This window comes from Cupressus sempervirens, chromosome 6 (genome assembly GCF_028749045.1).
Source record: "Cupressus sempervirens isolate cs-2001-9-10 chromosome 6, ASM2874904v1, whole genome shotgun sequence".
Lineage (NCBI taxonomy): Eukaryota > Viridiplantae > Streptophyta > Pinopsida > Cupressales > Cupressaceae > Cupressus > Cupressus sempervirens.
Window position 1 is genome coordinate 24,848,654 of NC_143123.1, and position 19,051 is coordinate 24,867,704.

Consider the following 19,051-nt stretch of genomic DNA (forward strand, 5'->3'; position numbering starts at 1 on the left):
AGGAAGTTTGTTTTGTGCCTGTAGTTGCACATGTTTCTTCTTTTGTCATTCTGTAAGTTGCGATTATTATTTTGACCTATTGAAGCAATGATTTCTTTAGGTGTTATAGTATGCAGCCATTAGAGCTGCAAGTTTAAAGTTTAAAGTTTTTACGAGTTTGAAGTTTTTAGGGTTATTTTAAGGTTTTTTCTAGTTGAAGCAAATGCTCCCATATTTTGTAATTGTTTACCATATTTGAATAGAAAGCAGGGAAGCAGACATACTTGAATCTATTGTTCTTCCTCTATTTATTGCATTTGAGAAGTTTATTGTTAGAAGCTTCATACTTCGGCTCTCTGGTTTTAATGGTGGAAACATTCACATTGTAAATCTAGTCACTCGGTTTGGTCTTTGTCTGGGTTACAACTTTGCAATTTGAACTGAGCTCACTCGGCATCCACTTTTTTCGAGCACCACTTTGTAGTAGCTATCGAGCTCACTCAACATTGCTTGCTACCAAGCTTACTCAGCATCCATTTGTGTTGAGTTGTCGTTCACATGCCGAGTTCACCCGGCTCCTCCATGTGCCGAGCTAGTTATTGGTGGCACTCGGTACCTTCATGTGCCTAGCAAAATTTTTAATTTGTGATCTTATTTTTTCACAAAAATTAAGCTAGGAAAAATAAGATAATTTTGCATATTTAGTCAAATGTCTGCGATGTTTAAATCATAAGAATTAATTCAAGATTATAATTTTCTACATGAACAATAGATATCATTAGATTAATTGCCATTTAATCATGCCTCAAGAAAATTTGATTAAATGAAATGATTAACCTTCTTTACAACGATTACGTATTTGTTTTATTTTCTTTCAATTTCTAATACAAATTTTAATTATTTTATAATTTCTTCATTTTTTCATAAAAATTTGTTAGTTTCTTGTTATGAATTGAAAATTGGGACAGCCCAATCTCCATCAAAAAAGTATCAAAGACAAAACAACGTCAAATTTATTTTTTCCAGATTCACAGAAATGTAGTGGTTTATTTCCAAATTCTTTTTGTTGTTTTTGACTACAAACTATGCATGAAGATCAAATGTTGAAATTTTCATAAAAATCCATATTGATTTTGATCTTTTGAAAATTAGTCAACCTTAAAGTATTGATGGAGGATAGCCTCATCCTTGAAAATTTGCTTCAACACAGCAAATTAGTGGGCTCCAGAGTAGTTAGTTCAAAGGAAAATTAGGGTTTCTTTAAACACGTAACTACGAGAGATTCCAGCAAGCTTTTTCTTTCACCAACTGTCTACTCAATGCGGCGAAAACTACACAGATTCTCAAAGATAATTGTTGTCTATTATTACGTTCGCTTGACAATTTAAGATGTGTTGTATGTGGGAAGAGAAGATTGCGCTTCCTTAAGTTTGAATTATTTCTAAAGTCTAAAACGAATTTTCAATGCAAAGAAGCTTGTTTTTTTTAATGGTAAAACGCCGACCATCTCAGCCACCCTACGACAATTACATACCTTTAGTTGACATTTTAGGTATTTCGCAGCCCTTTCCTTTTTAAAGGTAATCTTTGTTTCTTTCCTAATATTGCAATAGTAATAATCATCTTCATGATTAGGTAAAAATGCCCCCAGAATAGAGAAAAGTGTAGAGAAGAAAATTTTAAGCCCTACATCACATAATGATACAAATTTCCTTCGTTGAATCAATTGTAATGTATTACCTTACTTTTCAATAATTTGAATACTTCCTACGCTATAATATGGTGCAGATTCATTTGATAGAAAAAAGTTATATAGTTTTTTCCACCTTATTGAATAGTCCTCATTGGGACTTTCCAATTAACATTTTTAATTCTTTTGATTATTACATACAATTTTCATCTAAAATGTTTTAATAAAAAACTTATGATGTCGTACTCTAAGACAAGTCTAGCATTAATTGGAATGCTATTGTCAAGTAGATCAAATGGTGGCATCTAGTAGTTGATTTAGAGAGTTTTGGTAAGAGGCCAAAGTTAAGATTATTTATTATTATGTGTTGTTATTAATTATTATTATTTATTAAGTGTCATAGATTCTTCTTAAATGAGAGAGTAATTTAAATAATTTTTAAAAGATCAAGAAATAACATAATTTATGTTCTTATATCAGAAATACACATTTGAAAAGTTAGTGTCTTTGAATTTTTCTTTTAATCAAACCAATAAAAGATATATCTTTCTCCCAAAGAAATGTTAGAGTGTAGCTGAAAACTGGTCAAATCCTCTTAATTTTAAAATGTTACCACATTGTAGATAACATAAAGAGCATTTTTATATTTTCCTATTACGTTTTTTATTTTAATGAAATTAATGAAACTTGTGATAGTATTTTTTACAATTAGTTTCTTGATTGGATTTTGTTTGTATTTTTTATATCAACATGTTGGATCACACTTAGGTTTATCATTTCTGTTTTGCATCTCTTACTTTCATGCATACTGATACTAGATCACTGAGTGTGATCTAAAACATTGATGTTAAGAATACACACACAATCTAATCCACAAACTAATTGAAAAAACAAATGGATTGTGAAAAACTTATAAGACTGATTGCGATCATATAGCCAACTTATATAGACTCCTGATATATAAAGAAAATTCCAATATTAATTCTCAAACATTGTAAATGAAAAGTAGAGACAAAGTAAAACAAAGATAAAGAATGAATACTTTATCATCCTTCCAACTCCGTTTATGACGTCCCGCTCAGACATTGCCTGTATATATTCCGTTCATTTTCTGACCAGACCTTAAAACATTTGTGCAAAAACGTCAAATAAACAGACTCAAAACTCAAAAAAAATCTTGCATGCCCACGACCATTTGTATGGTTTTTTTGAGTAGTGGGCTTCAGAAGTTTCTCTAACACAGCAAATCAGTAGTTCGGAGTAGGTCGTCTAAAAGAAAATTAGGGTTTGTTTAGACCAAAAACATCACCGACAATCTCTTACTCTCACCAATGGTCAACTAATTGCTACAAATTGAAGTTTATTATATTGTTTGATTGACAATTTAACCAGCATGAAGAGAAGATGGGATGCCTTTCTCCAATAGTTTGAAAGGCTTCTTGGTGTAAGGAAGACTTGGATAGTATTGTAATTCATGTTATAAGTTTGAATGCTTTCTAATTCCTTGCAGATTTTCAAGGCAAAGAAACTGGTTATTTTGAATGTTAGAATGCCAACCTAAAAGCATTATTAGGTTTTTACAATTCAGACTGTCAAAGTTACGAGAATCAAAGCAAATAAATTCAATATCAAGTTGGACAGAAATGAGTATAGTAGAATTCAAATTATACCTTTGAAGCATGGGTTAATTTTTAAACTGATTTAAATTGTTTGCAATAGCTATCATTTCTCTTCATGAATACAGGAGTCATTTGAACTAAAGTATTGTATAAAGAATATTATATAAAGAGTCTAATCTGCAACAGAATGTTGTTTCGTATTGATGTTAAGATCAGAAATTGATGCAAAGTGCTTGAATACATTTGAATACACAATCATTCTCTTAATATTATGGATATCTCTTATCATTAGTTATTAGTGTTTAGGGTAGCTTGATATTTGTGGGTTCTCTTCATAACTATAATTATAATTGTAAGATTGATTGAAATTGAAGGCATCAATTTTTATTTTATTTAATTTTAGAAAAATACAAAATTTTCTTACAAGTTTTTTTTCTTAAAATTTGTTTAAATAAATACTTAGAAATTTTATTATTTTTCTTAAATTTTAAGAAAAAAATCATATAGGAAATTAATTTAAATAAATACTTAGAAATTTTATTATTTTTCTTAAATTTTAAGAAAAAAATCATATAGGAGTAAATGCTTGTGATTAGGTAAAGAGATTTAAAAATATATATAATTTAGTAAAAATTAACTCAACCCAATTTGTTGCGATTTATCAGTCTTGAAAGCATTATATCTTGATGGCGTCAGAGTACTTTCTCTATTTTCTAGTATTGGTGGAGTAGAAGTTGCTCTTCATCGATTTGGAATACATTTAAGTTGTGTTGTATCTATTTTAAATTATGAGTTTCCTCGCATTGTGATGGAAGTGAGAAATAATGCACTCAAAAGCCTCAGCTAATAATTTTTCCTGATCAATGTGTAGGCTCATTTTTTTTGTAAATAACTCAATGTTAATAGACTACTTGAAAAATGAAAAAGGATTTTAACCAGAACATAATGTTCTCTACTGATTTTAAATTATCAAATCAAAGGATTACATACCCTAACTAAGATTAGTAATTTTTTTCGTTTTCAAATTAATTTTATAAAGGTCTACAATCAGAAAATACTTTTTTTTTAACGAGAGTTCAATTTTTAGTCGTCCAACAAATTTCTATGAACTGACTCTAAAGTGATTTTTCATGGAAGCTTATCATAATAATAATGTTTCTGATCTTCTTTAATGGATGGTTTTTAATTATAACTTTTGGAGGACCTCTGTGGGCTTAGAAAGTATGCATTCTATTTTACAATGCTACAAAATCATCATATTTATTGTTTCCTTGGAACTTTTTAAGGTGGAGTATTATTAAATTCATCCATGGTACAATTAATTTAAATTATTAAATTATCTAATTTTTAATAAATTAATAAAAATTAAGAACTTATGATCGTACAATTAATCTAAACACATTTAATTCAAGATGAAATTCAATAGTTTGAAAAGAAGTTGTTATTTAAGAATTGTAACATAGATAATGAAATTGTGTAAGTTCAAACTAACTTCTAGCCTATTTATATTGAGTTGTTAAATTATTAAATTCATCCATAGTTAATATTATAGTTTTAAAATAAACTAATGATAACTGAAACTCAGATATTCAAATTGAAAACACAATTTCACCAAAGTTGATATTCACAATTTCACCATAGTACAATTGAAAAAACATTCCACCAAAGTTGATATTCAAATTATTATAAAATAAATCTCAAAGGTCTAATCAACTATGATGTACACTTATAACATGCAATATTTTTTCATGATCTTCACTGTCTAGTCTCCACTTGCAACGTGCATGCTTAAGTTTGACTGGATGCAGACAATGCCCTGTAGCAACGACCAGGTGGCTATATTGTAAAACTTTGTTGTCAAGTTGATAATCAACAAAGTGTATTCCATGTTGGACTATTTTCTCTTGCTTCAAATATGTTCCCTCTATCACAATAGAACCTGTACCACAAATTTAAGTGTTTTAAAATTTGACAGATATGAAGTTACCTAGATATATATATTTATTTAAATATATATGTGCATGTACATGTATATGTATAATTTACCTATGGGGAAAAAAATTCCATCACTTTCTTTAGGGTCATATAACTTTGTGCTCTCTACAGTACATCGCAATAAATAATAACTGACACCTTCATGATTTCCAAGCTCAACAATCACTGCAAAGACATCTCCTGCATAACAAGTATACATGAATGCATGTGTACAATATCTATAAGACAATTGAAATTGATAATTAAATAAAAAGTTGAGATTAATTTTTATGATACTCACCCACTCTTACCAATCCTGAGATATAATTATAATCATCAGAAATCAATGGAATATCATCAAAATTTTCATCTTCTTTATCAAATGTATTGGTAACATCAAGTGGTACCGAAATCCATGCACATCTATATCCATGTGTCTGATTGATGCATTCTTCATAGTTTTCATCAATGCAACTGTCACAAAAACATAAGTATTCTCTTGTCTTCAATGTCCAATTTCAATTATCTGTACTCATGACTGAATATAAGGAACGCATCTTTTCTATCCTCTTGCAACCATGCATGTTTTTTCTATTGATACCTGAAAGTTCGTTAAATTTAAAATATAGAAAAATTACGTTTAAACTTCAACGAATTCAAAAATAAAACTTAACAATAAAGTTTTATAATTTAATTGCATAAAAGTTAAACAGACGTACACATCCATACCTATTATCTCCCAAAAGACTCTATATGGTGTCTGTCGACTCATTGTTGATGATGTCCCGAACTCATCTAATGCAAAATGAGTCTTACACCATTTAACAACATAATGTGCATCATTTACACCAACTCCCTGATAATTTATTTAATACTTTCACAAAGCACGTTTGATGCAAGCTCTAGCACCATCATGTTCACCATTTCCATGGCCACTCTCAAAGAAATTCCATATGTGTTTTATATTCTCATTGCAATGATATCTACACAATGCATAAAATGGTCTAGATGATTTAAATTGTGTTGCACATCCATCAGACCAAACATAATGTTTATCAACATTTATGTTTCTTTCTTTCAAATAAGAAAAGAACGTATTGAAGCAATGTTCTACATAGTGAATGTCATGTTCTTTATCATCACTTATATAAAAATGATATTCTTTTATAATTACTCATGCTCGAAACATAACTATGCATGTCTATAAAAAACATGTACCATAATAGTGACCTACTTATTAAAGTAATAATCTAATTGAATTGTTTTCTGATGAACAAATGAATAGTTCTCTGTAAAATCAACAACTAATACAATTGTTCCAAGTGGAAAATTATCTCTTAGAGTTTGAAACTGTTGTGCTTGCCACTTTGCAAAAACTACATGACAAATATAAGGTTGAATCAATTTCTTAAATCTATCCATAAATGTTAGAATAGGAAACTCCTTTTCAAAATTTTCCAACCTTTTTGTTTCTTTCCCCAACTTTGTTTCATTCTTGACATACTTGTAACTTTTGCAATTCAATATTTTTGTTACATCAATATTTTCAGTTTTCAAAGGAAATAGAGCCAATTCATCACATGTTTCACATAATCCTTTGATGTAATTTAGTTTACCAGTTGGATCATCTATGTTCTCACACAAAATGGATGATATAAACACACTTCTCCTACTAGGAGGAGCAGAATGAAAATCATATGTGTCTTCTATAAACTTTCGAAATACCTGATAGTCAAGATCAAACTCAATATGATGATGACAACAAGTTTTAAACACTTTGTTTGACCTCACAAACTATGGCTTCAATTTTTCAAACAATGTTTGCCCAACTTTTACATTAGGATGTTCATTACAAAATGACACATATAACTCATGCTTTGTTGTGTCCAACCAATGTTTTGTATGATGTTCATATTGACTAGGTGCAATCTTATACCTGATAACATCTCTACTATTTGATGAAGGATGAGTGTTATCAATCCAAAATGATATGACTAAAATTTTTAATAACTCTTCAATTCTATCAGAATGAGGTGCTCTACACATGATTGCCCAGTTGCCCTCCATAGTACTGTCATCCACAATTAATTTTCTCTTAACATATTATCTTCTCTTCTTTGATGTTGTGTTTATACCTAACAATTTCAATGCCTCTTGCCACTTTTTTTTTGTAAGCAAAAGTGAAAGCAACTGAGCTTTTTCAAGTGTTTCAATGTTATCAAATTGAGTCATAATTTCTCTTATCTTCTTCTTCATTGACCTTCTCTTAGACAAACTTAATGGTTGAACACTAGCTGCAAGTTTTCTCAATTTATCTATATCCATTTTAAGTAAATGATCTAAATTCTTATGAGAAATACCATACTTTATAGATTGAAAAATATTTAAAAGTTCATCCATACTAGTTCTTGCACCTAATCTTGACCCTTCTCTAATTTCTATTACTAGAATTTCTACAAGGACCAATCTTGAGCCTTCTCCAACATCCATTGTTTGAGATTCAATAGGAAAAGATTCTGACCCTTCTCCGACTTTTGTTATTTGAACCTTTGTAGGGACTGATCTTGAACCTTCTTCAACATTCATTGTTTGAGATTGTATAAGGAGTGTTCCTGACCTCTGTCCCATATGCACTAATTCTACTTCTATTGAGCCTTCTTCAAAATTTCCTTCACCTTGTTTAATTCGATGATAACGTGTCGTAGTCTTCTGAATATTTCTTTGTTCTGCTTCATCAGATCTTTTCCTTGCATATTTGTTTTGCCTTCCTTTCTTGTTTCCCATTATAAAATAAAAATAATAATAATTTATCCCTTGCCTCAAGATAAATTTCACATAATAACTAGATAAAAAAATCACTATACAGATTTGTCTGTCGCTATTGGTACTTTTAAATTGTTTGACAGAAACCAATAGAATGCAGTCATCTGCAACAAAGCATAAATATTCTTCATTATATGACTAAAATCTATGAATTGCATTAATTACAACTGAAAAAGCACCAAATCCTTCTTAATCCATCATTGAATCACAAACAAATAACATGGTATGACTACTAGAATGTTTCTCCTAAAAAATAAATTTCTTTTCATTTTATGAAAAAATATTAGTCTATTTTTTCAAGAATAAATTGTTGCATAAAAGACAATGGCATCGGCTATCAAAAGAAGAAAACATAATGTTAGAAATCCCCTCTTTCGTTTATAGCGCTCATATCCTTTTTTCTTCTCCAAATGATGTAGCTCCAAATGATGTGAGTCCTAAAATCAAGTCTTAACATCCTTTTGGGATATTTAGGAATTGGTGGTATCTCCTCAAAGAAAGGATTAACATTGATGTGTTCAAATGTACCTTGGAGGATTTCAATGGTTGATTCTTGATGAGACCTTATAGGTGTCATTATTGCATTTGACAACTCCAAAGGTTGTGTCCTAATGAGTGCTGGCATGATACCTTAGAATGCAAATGTAGTGGAGGGAAACCTAAATGAACTTTATGCCTCCCAAGTGTGCACCTAGACTACCAACTGCGTACTTGAAGTGTGTAGTTGATAAAAAAGGGTTGCATTTGGTAAAACAGGGTTGCAGGGTGCCTACAATGAAAATTTTGAGTGTTTTGAGTGATTTATCTAGTGTTTCCTAAGGTCTTGGGATGCAATGCAAGGTGTGGAAGTGCAGATTAGGGTTCTAGAGCCTAGAATGAAACACTTAATTACCAAGTGCACCCTAAAACTATCAATTGCACCCTAAAACTACCAACTGTGCCCATGAAGTGTGCAGTTGGTAAAATAGGGTTGTAGTTGGTAAAAGAGGTCAAAACTTGATAATTAAGATGTGGGTATTCAAGATATGAGTTTTTTTGGAATTTTTAAGTGTTTAGGGATGTTATGCAATGTGAGGAAATGCTAAATGACATAGGGTTTTGATATGCAAAGTGAAAATGTCCTAGGGATGTTATGCAAGTGCAAATGCAAGGTGTCATTTTGAAGGTATGCAAGATGAAGATTATGAGATGCAAAATGAAAGTTAGGGTTATGTTTTGGACTTGGTAAGGATGCTAAAGGTAGGTGTACGCAAAATGGACTATGCAAGGGATGGTTTCCTAGGGTTGATAATGACGTTTAGGCTATGCAAAATGAGGATAGGTGATCAAGAAGACAAGTATGTTGATGGACAATTTGATATGGTTTGATAGTCAAAATGATGCTAGGGTTTGAACAATGCAATATGAGGGGGATATACCACTAAGGTTAGTCAAAAATGACATTTAGGAATATGATTATGCTAATGATAGAGGTATATGTAATATTTTTTAAACTTAGGTGAAATCTTGACAAGGTTTTGACAATGTTTGATGTTTTGACAAGGTTTTGCAAGTTTCCAAGGTGTAAATTTGAAAGTTGGATTTTATCTTGATTATGTTTTACACACACACACAAGACACATTAATACAAGAATAGCTATTGTTAAAAGTGAACAATAACACCACAACCTAGGCTTTAGGACTGTATACACTGAATTCTTACTTGAACCAAAGTTCAACTGCACTTATCCAAAGCAGAAAACTTAGGACCTTGGCACCATAGGCTCCCCCTTATAGTGCACTCACTTCTCAGGGCTACCAAGATCCACATCTCAAAGGGCATGACTTCCCAAGGGACTGTTTTCTCTACTAAGGACTGCGAGAATGTAGGATGTCTTCACGGGCATGTGTGACCCCTTGAGCCAGTGGATAGAAAGTATTTTGGCCAGTAAAACATGGTTTTTAGTAAGGGAATTTCATTCAGCAAGTGAGTGATAAAATTCCTCAGAAAGTCTCCCAACCTCAAGAATCGAGGTTTGATGCACCATAAGGGTACTAGAGGAGAGCTATCACTCAGCAATACCGTCGAAATAGCTTTCACCATAATCAAGTTTTATATAGCCGTTGGAACATTGACCTGGCTCTTGGCCCATTACCACTCTGAGGTCGTCCTTTGGCATACCCAATATCGAGTATCTTGTTCCAAGGCAGGCCTCCTATAGAAGTTACATGGATTTCTCTTACACCCAAGATCCACAAATGGTGAGGGGAGAGGTACGTCCAATGCAACTCTTAGGGATTTAAACACTATAGACACGCCAGACAGAAAATAAAAATTTCATTTTAAGCACCAAATGAAGTGCTATTTAATTTAATAAATCCACACACATGATTTTGACAAACACACAATGGTCTTCGACAATGTATTGTAAAGCAAGCATTAGTAGTTTGTTATGATTATGTCTTCATCCCACGATTGCCACATGCTGCAAGGAGACCACTAGTAACACAATAAAAATATACATTTCTTAACACCATTAATGTGTTACTAATTTTTAATTTAACTTCAATGCATCCGTTAAACAACTTTACTAATCAAAGAAATAAATAAATAATTTAGATGTACAATTTTTTTACCAAATTGATGCCTTCGATTTTGCAAACGAAATTCATGACAAAGATAGATAATGCACCACTCATCAGGTTGATGGGAAATTGTAGATTAATTTCCAAAGAACAAATTATGATAGTAGTTTGTATATCAAGGAAGGACCAGACAAGAAGATTGTGTAGTCAGAAATATTTTTTGATGATACTCTATTCACAAGAAATGATGACTTATGCAAAGCATTTTAAGAAGAAATGAGTAAAGAATTTGAGATGTTCATGTTTGATGAAATAAAATTCTTTGTTGCATTGCAAATATAGTAGAAAAAAGATGGTATCTACATCACTCAATCTAAGTATATCAAGGAGATATTGAAGAAATTTGGAATGGAAGATTCAAGACCTATTGGAAAACTGCAATATGTTGTGCATACAAGGCCTGATATTGCATTAGTAGTTGGTATGGTGGCAAGATTCTTAGCAAATTCCAAAGAAAATAACATGATGGCAATCAAGAGAATCATGAGATATTTGAAAGGTACTAAAGAATATAGCTTATGGTACAAACTTGGAGGCAATTTGGACTTGAAAGTGTTTACTAATGTTGATTGGGAAGGAAGTCTTGATGATAGAAAAAGCACTAATGGTGGATCATTCTTTCTTGGTAAAAGACTAGTATGTTGGACAAGCAAGAAGCAATATTATACATTTCAACTTACAATAGAGGTAGAATATGTAGCAACAGTAGTCAATTGCTCTAACATTGTTTGGTTCAAACAACTGTTGGAAGGAATGAAGGTAGAGATCAAAGATCCAGTTGTCATATATTGTGATAATACCAGTGCAATCAACATATCAAAGAATCTAGTAATGCATTCCTAGACAAAACACACTATAATAAAATATCACTTCTTAAGAGAATTCGTGCAAGAAAAGGAAGTCAAATTGGAATATGTTAATACAAAGGAACAAATTGCAAACATATTCACAAAGTTATTACCTAAGGATGAATTTATGTATCTAAGAGGTAAGCTAGGGCTCATTCCCCTATCTAAAATTCATTAAATGAAGTCTAGTGAATGCATCAACAAGAACTAGTTTAAGATCAATAAGTTGGTGCAAAATTAGCAAAGGCATATTGCAAATGAATCAACACTTAAGGTACATTACAACTTATGGAATTATTGTCTTTGGCATGTGTTGTCAAAGAGGGAGAAGTTTACTATCATATCTCTAAGAAATTTTTGGAACCAGAATAAAGTAAGGAACCAGAGAGGGAGAAGTCTTCCAAAGAAGAAGTATGCTGAAAGAGGGAGAATGTTCTGAATGAACTTGGTACTAGTTGTTGTAGATAGAATTCAGTGAAAGGAAGAGCTCATATTGATAGAGGGATTTCTAGTCTAAAATCTAAAATTTCATTATTCTATGACATGTTGTGTTGCCATCAATGCCAAAGAGGGAGATTGTTGGATATAATTCATTAATTGTGTGTTTTTTTTAATGTTACACAAATGTCATATCATTATTAGTCAATATATGCTAAGCCCACTCAAGCAGTAAAGATAGCTTTCTATATCTACCAAGTGTTCCTATGATTGCCTAGTTCAGAAGGCAGTGTCTACCAAGTTCACTCAGGCATCAAAGAGAAATATGCAGAAGGTAATGTCTACCAAGTTCAATTGGGCGTCAAAAGAAAAAGTTGTGGAAAGTGAGTGTTAAGTGAGCTCACTTGGTTAATGAAGGAAAGTTGGATGGAGCTAGTGCTAACTGAGTTCACTCAGTTACGAAAGGATTTTTGCAAGTTTGCAGTGTTAACTAAGCTTCTATTGGTTAACAAAGGAAATCATTTCTGAGTTAGTTTCTACTGAGCTAGGTCGGCTAATGAAGGATTTTCTTATTTTTTTGTATTAAGCTTAGTTGATTTATCTATTGATTCCAACCGACTAAGGTGATGAATATTGATTATTTTAAGTTATATTTGAGCTAACTTGACAAAGTGGAATATATAAGTATAAGGTCAAGTTGTGATTTCCAAGAATGAGCAAGTGAAAGTATGAAGATGTGATTGGAGATTTAATGATGAGAAGAGGAAGTGAATTTGAAGGATAATAAAAATATCCTTGGGAGTAGCAAAGCTATATACAATCAGGAAGGATCAAGTATAAGCTAGAATAGAGATCTATAATAAGAAATTTAGTTGCATTCAAATCAGGTCATCTCATTGTTACTCTCTAACCATTGCAGCAGTGATCTAAATCTCCTAATAGAATTGGCTTAATAGCTATTTGCAAATCCTCTAACAAGGTGATGATTCCATTGAATTTCTCTTAAGACCTCTAACAAGGCCACTCCTAATAGGGTGATTAAATACTTTAACAGAGTCACACCTAATAGTGTGCTTTGTAATCTTTAACAGAGTTGGTTCCTAATAGGGCTCACTTTAGAAGAGTGAAAAATGGTAACTAGTTGCAATTGGTGGTTTTCCTCAAATTGGGTTTCCACCTTAAATCCTAGTGTCAAATGTGTTCATGCTATTTTCTTTTATGTGTTTGCAACTAAGTTAAAGTAATGGTAATCATAGATCAAATCTAAAGATTTATATGCTAATAATTTACTAAGCTAATCTAGTTACTATCGAGTTACAATATTCTATGTGTGTTTACTGAGCTCCAGCTATATCCAGTTATCTATTTGCATTTTGTACTGACATCTAAGGGATCTAGGATTTATTTTTGTAGTAACTAATTCACCCCTCCCCTCTTAGTTACTCCTCTTATATTTCCAACACTTATTACATCTTAGTACAATAGAAACATTCATCTAGCTACATACATATTCCAGAATTGAAGTAATAAAACAATAAAACTCACTTAACTTGTGCTAAGTGACTTACCTCAAGATCCTCCACAAAAATAATGCACACCAAGAAAAATGGGTATAGCTCGCAAGAAAGTTTACAAAAACATACCATAGCAGATATTTTTAGAAAGAAACTAGCCATAACCTAGCTAAATGGGTCTAGTTGCTAATTAGTTGGGTTCATTACAAATTCTTGTAGAATTGTCATCAGATTATGTCAACACCCTCACTTGTGGACCTCTCATGTCAAGCACTTTCTATACTATTTCAACACCATATTTTTGCTTCTAAGCTAATAGTTCTTCAAGTGCATTTTCTTGTAAAATATTAAATTTTTTTGAACAATTGTAAACTCTTAGAGTGTGCATTGTTGTTTTCATGTATGTATGTATACATAATAATGAATAATAATAATGTTTTTCATATATGTCAAAATAATAAATTTAACATTACCATTGGATCATATAGTAATGAAGTAATCAACCCAACTAGTTAGCAACTAGACCAATTTCACTAGTGTTTCCAATGTCATAGTACCTACCACAACACTTTTCAAGATTCTATTGTATCCAGTGGCTCCCATTACATTCTCTATGTTGTATAGTTGTTGGTTCTATTGTGTAGTCTCTTTACAAAGTAGCTCCTTCTCCTTCACTCTCCTACCTTAAATTTTGGTTATCAAACTTCTGAATATCTACGTCTCATTAAGTCAAGCACTTTTAATACTATTTCAACACCATGCTCTTTCTTCTGAGCTAACAGTTCTTTAGGTGCATTATCTTGTTAAATATTAATTTTGTTGAGCAATTATAAACTCTTAGAAAGTGCATTATTGTTTTCATGTATGTGTGTATCTATGTATGTATGTATGTATGGATGTATGTATGTATATATACAGAGATATCTTGTGGATTGTGGATTATAAACAAAAAAGAAAACAAAATGTGACATTAATCATTGACCTTTTTTTTGATTGATTGTGGAGAGCTAGGTGTGAAATAGGGTGGAGTGCTCCAAATGCGGGTAGAGCTCTGAACGTTGGTGGAGATTAGTGGAGATATAGGATTTTTTTGTCATTCCCTTGTTATCACTGCATTTCATTATCGTGTTGTGCCCTTGTGATCTCCATGCCCTTGCTCTACAATTTTCTTTAAGGGGAGAAGAGGTACCTATGTAAGTTTTCCATTTCTTTCCCTTCTAAACATGTATCTCTTGTTCATATATCATAGCTTTTGTCAAATTCATGGATAAAAGATTATGATGATTGTATGCATATGTGCATGTATGTATGTATATCAATTCACTATGTGAACTACTTTACATGCATTAATACACACTTGCATATTAATTGTTCTAAATTAAATTAATCATTCATGTCTTGAATTCACACAAGCAATTATCCTTGCATTCAATGAAAATTATTCATACCAAACTAAGTATGTAGAAATTTGTACTTAGAGATTATATTATCTCTTGGTGATTGAGTAAAGATCTTGTGCATAATATCATATAGGTAATGATTGGATGCATTCACATTAATTCATAATAAGATTGAGTAGAGGATACATTTATGTTACTTCATACTAATTTTATTGAACATTTTGTTTAACATAATCAGTAATACCAGAATTAAATAGCTATAGCTAGTACTCATTTTTTTCAATCATATACATTTAAGACTGTTATTTTTCTTAAAATTAGACTGTATATTTGTTATCACTAAAACAAAAATATAGATGTCTAACAGTTATCTTTTTTAATTGCAAGATCTTCATATTTAACATGAAGAGTTTCCACTACTAGACAGTGGAATAGCCACAATGTGGAGTCACATAGCTCATGGCTTTTTTTCCACCAAATTATATTTTTATTATTTTTTATCATTAAAAAATATTATAGGTGAATTTTATTCAGATTTTGCATACATTTAATAATGTGTCACTTGTCATTTGAGCTAATTTTCTTTTCTAAGATAGAGACATCTATCATAAGGACGGACATGCCAATTTTGATCATCCTACTTTCAAAGCTAATTCCCTTATCAAACTAATGAAACAACTTGCAACTGACACCCTGGTTTTTTGCAACTTGCCATATCAGCCATTCACACAACCATCTTCCTTCTACCCCACCATAGCACACAACCCTTGTTTGAAGTTTATATCTTAGTCACTCTTGGGTTTTGAACCTCATTGAACCTATTTCAAAATGGTTCCATTGGTCCAAGGAGGTTCATATGTTCGACAAGTTTAGTGTCCTAGGTAGTTTAGTGATTTCAATGTTCACAAGGCTCTAAGCTTGATTCAAAGTACTAAGATTCAAAGACTCTGTAATTTAGATTGAATGGTTCATATCAATTTGTACAGATGCTTTCAGATGTCTCCAAGAATATTTAGGTGTATTTTGGTTCATAATAGTCCATGGACCACAAATCAAAATCAAATTTCACATTTCAAAGGCCAAAGGTTCTAAACATGAAACTAGTGATTCAAAGTGTTGGTTCATCAATCGAAATGTATAGTTCAATGATTCAAGTTTGACAATTCCAAGTAGCCCATACCATTTCAAAAGAGCAAGTCCAATGATTTGTATCTAGCAATTTGATGATATAAAAATTCAATATGGAGGAGGATATATTGGCATCACAAATGAAACATCCCATATCCATAAACAACATCTAATCTTTTGTAAGTCTCTCTCCTCTAAAGACCCAATACATGGAGCCATTATCATCATGAGTAGACTCACTCTACTCAGATAAATTCAATCAAAACTATTCATACCAAACTAAGTATTCAAAAATTTATACTTACAGATTGTATTATCTCTTGGTGATTGAGTAAAGATCAAGTAAAATTATCCAAGGTGATAAAATTGCATATGCAAATGTATGTGTGTACATGTGTATACATACATAGATACATACATTCACACACACACACACACACACACACACACACACACGTGTGTGTGTGTGTGTGTGTGTAGGTATGTGGGTAAAAGCACAAACCCATGTCGCCCTTTTAGAAAGGGAAAGGCTAACAAAAGTATAACTCTTCACTTTCAATGACATAAAATTGGTATTATTATTTAGAATTTGAAAATGAACTAAACTAATAAAATGTTTATAAATGGATAAGTGTATGATTATAATTTTTAATAATTATTTGGAATAAGAATTGATATATTTTCTTAAATTTTATGGATAAATTTTTAGTTGTTGAAAAATGCTGAAAATTAGCGATTTAGTTCCCACCACGAAACTATATGAAAATAAACTTATTTCTATTTGAACTCAAACTATATTATAGATAACATATATAGATAGAACAATCAAAAATAAAAATTGAATTTAGACATATATTTTCTTTGTTATAATGATTCAAATTTTAACTCACCTAAAATTGATAGTTTTCATCTCCACCACATTTTTCAAAACAAATCTTTTCTAACTAGAAGAAAAAATTATACATTCTAAAAGAGGACTATCTCCTCCAAAACTTCATATAATTTTTAAATTTTTTTGATATGATTTAATATTTTTTCTTTCTTAAAATTGACATCTTTTCGAGTGTTAAAATCCATGCTTTTGTATCTCTTAATTGCAATATACTATATCTAATTAAAACACTATAAACTCTATATGAGAATATTCTTGACTTAGCTAGAATAAATTTATTTAGATCAAATGTTTCAACAAAATCAATTTTTGGATAGAAATATTCAAATTCAGTCATTCTGATAAGTCAACATGAAAGGTGATACAACTTTGTACTTTTACCCATGTGTGTGTGTGTGTGTGTGTGTGTGTGTGTGTGTGTGTGTGTGTGTGTGTGTGTGTGTGTGTGTGTGTGTGTGTGTGTGTGTGTGTAAAAGCACAAACCCATGTCACCCTTTTAGAAAGGGAAAGGCTAACAAAAGTATAACTCTTCACTTTCAATGACATAAAATTGGTATTATTATTTAGAATTTGAAAATGAACTAAACTAAAAAATGTTTATAAATGGATAAGTGTATGATTATAATTTTTAATAATTATTTGGAATAAGAATTGATATATTTTCTTAAATTTTATGGATAATTTTTTAGTTGTTGAAAAACGCTGAAAATTAGGGGTTTAGTTCCCACCACAAAACTATATGAAAATAAATTTATTTCTATTTGAACTCAAACTATGTTATAGATAACATATATAGATAGAACAATCAAAAATAAAAATTGAATTTAGACATATATTTTCTTTGTAATAATGATTCAAATTTTAACTCACCTAAAATTGATAGTTTTCATCTCCACCACATTTTTCAAAACAAATATTTTCTAACTAGGAGAAAAAATTATACATTCTAGAAGAGGACTATCTCCTCCAAAACTTCATATAATTTTTAAAATTTTTTTATATGATTTAATATTTTTTCTTTCTTAAAATTGACATCTTTTCAAGTGTTAAAATCCGTGCTTGTGTATCTCTTAATTGCAATACACTATATCTAATTAAAACACTATAAACTCTATATGAGAATATTCTTGACTTAGCTAGAATAAATTTATTTAGATCAAATGTTTCAACAAAATCAATTTTTGCATAGAAATATTCAAATTCAGTCATTCTGATAAGTCAACATGAAAGGTGACACAATTTTGTACTTTTACCCATGTATGTATGTATATGTGTGTGTGTGTGTGTGTGTGTGTGTGTGTGTGTGTGTGTGTGTGTGTGTGTGTGTGTGTGTGTGTGTGTGTGTGTGTCTTTGCATATTATTGTCATACCCTTGTGATCTCTATATGTGTATATATGTGTATATATATAGACATATAGACACGTGTGTTTATGTATGTACGTATGTATATAAATAGAGAGATCTCTATATACACACATACATACATACATACATACATAGACATATAAATATGTGGGTGTATCTATGGATACATACACATACACATACATTAAAAAAAAACTTCTCTATCTATACATATATACATAGACACACACATATGTGTGTTTATGTATGTATATATACACATAAATACATAAAGAGAAGCTTTTCTAATCACATACTGGGGGAAATATAAAGAGATACATGTTTAGAAGGAAAAGAAAATATCATTTACATAGGTACCTCTTCTACCCTTGAAAAAAATTGCAGAGTACTACTACATTTAGACCCAAACATAACACAAATTACACTGTCGTTGCAAATTTTCATTGTAATTTGACCCCAAATGTTGTAGTGCAAAGGGCATATAGATCACAATAGTATGGCACGACACAAAAATTACAAAGAAAAGGCACAAAGATCACAAGGGCACAACAACAAACTTTAGGGATCACAAGGGCACGACAAGGAAATCATAGATCTCCACTGATCTCAACCAAGGGCACAACAACAAAGTGTAGAGATCATAGCCATGAAATATAACAATGACAAGGGCATGGAAATGTTCAGAGCTCTCCACCCTCTTTCGCACACAACTCTCCACAATAAAAAAAAAAAAAGGGTAATGATTTATGTCATGT